We start from the raw sequence: 3,383 nt of genomic DNA, 5'->3' as shown, positions 1-3,383 counted from the left end.
GCATAGTACTGAGCTAAAACCTTTTTCCTTAGCTTTTTGATGGCAATTTCATTGTCTGGGGCCTGCTTCAGAACTGCTTTAATCATTCCCTTCCAGTTGAATCTACCTTTTTGCAGGAGCCTTGTGGTCTTCTGGCTCTCCACCTTCAGAATGTCCTGGGATCTTCATCTTTTTCTTCTTAGTATCTGTTTTAACTTCTGAATGTTTGCGCTTTCTTTTTTCTATAGTTGTTTTCGGCTCTTCCTTGGCACCGTCCTCTGTCCTCTCCGGAACCCCCTACCTCCATCAGCTGCCCCTTCCCCTGCAGGCATATCATGTGTGCAAGATCCAACATTTGGCAAACAGCACAGGAGGGATTCAAACCAGGTCTGTTAGAAATCCAAAGTTCCTGTTTTTTTTCCCAGTGCAGCCTATTGCCTGATTTCTAAGTGCATCTTAGCTGGTACCATTATCAAACATTAGGATGAAATACTTTTCTCTGAATAAGGAAATCTTCTTTGCAGTACATTCAAGTTTATTCCTTCCCATAAATGAAAGCACAAAGAGGCTCTCTGTTCTCTCAAGAAGGCTGTCTTGACCTTTAAAATAAGACATTCCCAATGCATTATTTCTAATTATTTGCCATACTGCAAGTCTAAAATTAGGTCCAACTTACACTGCCAGAAGCTTCAGAAAAGATATTCCACACCTGCTCCAGAATGGATTCATTATAAACTTTTAAACTGTTCTTCATCCAATTCTGAAATTTTGCCTTTTTCCTGGGAACGTTGTCAAAAGCACTAATTTGCTCTAAAAGTTCTCTCACTTTGGGGCTGACATTAGGTCTCTTTATTAACTTATTAATTTTCTGAATCCATGCTTGCTGTTTAACATCGTCTTTGAAGGTTTTACCCTCATAGTCTTTGCCACCATACTTCTGATCTTCATCTAGGGAGTGATTTCTCACTTCCCTTCTCTCTCCATCTGTCTCTCTCCAGCAAGCATACATACCCTACAGCCAAAAATAATTTAAAAAATTAAAAATTAAAATGAAAAAGATAGGCCTTGAGACATGATTCTGAAAAATCAGGGTACAAGGCAAAAGATAGACAAGTACACCCTGCCCACCATCTAGCCTAAACCTTAAGAGTGTGGGAGTGACAAGGGTTGCAAGTTGCATTCCCACAGGGGGACCTCTTCCTTGTCCTTGCAAAAACTGGAGAAAGTAGCTACACCTATCTACTTTTAACAGATGAGCGAACAGAGGCTTCAAGAAGTTGGTCTCTCTCCACCTCCCTGTTCAGTTTTTCCTAACACATCCCACCTACTGCATACATCACCAGCACTATTAAACAGTACCCTTTCTACAAGAGTAACTGCCATGTGTCAGGCACTCTAGGCACTGGGAGCCTGGGGCACAGTGTGAACAGGTCTGAAGTAGGCTCTCTCTGGGGAAAAGTCAGGCTTGCAAATAAATGCACCCAGCCTCATTTCCCTCCCTCCCCCAGAGGTGTTGCCAAAAATCCTGACATTTACTGAGCACCTGCAAGCACTCTCCAGGGGTTAACACGTTTCTATTCATGTAGTTCTCACCAAAGGACTCTCAGGTTAGGTTCTGTATTTCTCCCTTTGAACAGATAAGAAAACCGAGACCCAAAGAGGGTAAGTAACTTTCACCAGGTCACACATCCAGTTAGTGGCGGATTCACATGCAATTATCCTGGTCCTAGGTCCATGCTGTCAATCATGACGTCCTAATGCCCCTTCTACAGGAACTCAACTCCCGGAGGGAAGACCCTTGTCCCCGACACGCAGCAAGCCTGCACCCAGTTCAGCTGTGGTCAATCATCCTGGTCTGGTTAGGCCCAGGGGGTTTGGGTCGCAGCACTTTCGGTTTTAAAACTGGAACGAACTGTGACCCCAAGTCACCCCAGGACTCCTTCCACTCCCCAGAGCACGAGTAAGATCCGAATGGATTTCTTCCTTCCTCTCCGTGTGCAAGCCAAAGGAGAACTAACGGTGGAAACTCAGTCTTCGGCCCCAGCGCCTCTCCCCTCCTCACTGTGGACCCCAAACTCCCCGGTCGGACCTCCAGGCCACCACCCCTCTCCTCGCAGCCAGCGCCCGCCAACGGTTTCAACCGGCCGCGGGGAGCACGTGGAATCGCCGCCGCCCGCCCCACGGAGCCGTCACCTCCCTCCAGGGCTTCCCCGCGCAGAATCTCCATCCATTTCTTGGTGTCATGGGGAGCCGGCGGGCGCGCCTGCGCGCTGCGGCCACGCCCTCTGCGGAAGTGACGTCACCGGAAGCTCGGGGGCCATAGTTTTCCTTGTGGATGTCTTTAACTTCTGTTATTCTTAGGTATCTTTTTTTTTTTTTTTTCGGAGAAGTTTTTGCTACAGGGTGCGTGCGTGCACTCTCTAGAAAGACAAAGGGAGACAGAGAGACAGAAAGTGAGAAATCATTCCCCGCCCCCCAGTGGGATGGCCATGCCACAATCCCTTCTCCTCCATTCTCCTCTTGGGATCTTGGGTATGCACACACATGCGCCTGGCGTGAGTTTAAGCCACCCTCTCCGGGACTCAAACTGCGGTTGACCACATGGGTCAAGCGACATAGTAATTATGCCAGTTGCTGGTCCAGCCAGAACTATATTGAAAAGGGACATCCTTGTTTTGTACCCTTTTTGGGGTTGTTAGCTATGGGTTTTTCATAGATAGCTTTTATTGTGTTGAGGAATGACCCTTCTATGCCATTTTTGCTGAGAGTTATGATCATGAAGGGATGGTGTATCTTATCCAATGATTTTTTTCAATTGATATGAGCATATGGTTTTTCATCTTTCTTTCTGTTATTATGGTGTATTAGATTTATGGTTTTGCACATGTTGAGCCATCCTTGTGTCCCTGGAATAAAGTCTACCTGGTCATGATGTATAATCTTTTTTATATGCTGTTGGACATGGTTTGCTAGTATCTTGTTGAGAATTTTTGCATCTATATTTATCAGAGACATTGGTCTATAGCTTTCCTTCCTGTCCTGTACTTGTCTGTCTTAAGGATAAGGGCAATGGAGGCTTCACAGAATGAATTTGGGGAGAGTTCTACCCTTTTGGATCTTTAGAAATAACTTGAGTAGAATGGGGGTTAACTCTTCTTTAAAAGTTTTATAGAATTCAGAGGTGAAGCCATAAGGACCAGGACTTTTCTTTGTTGGGAGGTTATTTATCATTGTTTCAATCTTATTACGGGTCTATTTAGACTTTGTACATCCTCCTGACTCAATCTTGGTAGATTATATGTGTCCAGGAATTTGTCTAACTCATTGAAATTTTCTTGTTTGTTGGTGTATAGTTGCTCATAGTATCCTCTAATGATGTTTTGTATTTCTTTTTTATTTTGGAG

At 44.8% G+C, this 3,383-nt stretch overlaps 1 pseudogene; it reads right to left on the bottom strand.

Annotated features, from left to right (window-relative positions):
- The window catches only part of LOC102475814 (cell growth-regulating nucleolar protein-like), a 4,796-nt pseudogene extending 2,590 nt beyond the window's left edge, over window positions 1-2,206 (bottom strand).
- Window positions 2,207-3,383: the final 1,177 nt, after the last annotated feature.

Source organism: Tupaia chinensis, unplaced genomic scaffold, assembly GCF_000334495.1.
Source record: "Tupaia chinensis unplaced genomic scaffold, TupChi_1.0 Scaffold147433_1, whole genome shotgun sequence".
Taxonomy (NCBI): domain Eukaryota; kingdom Metazoa; phylum Chordata; class Mammalia; order Scandentia; family Tupaiidae; genus Tupaia; species Tupaia belangeri.
Note: the sequence above shows the minus strand (reverse complement) of the source record. Positions and strands in the feature narration are given on the sequence as shown.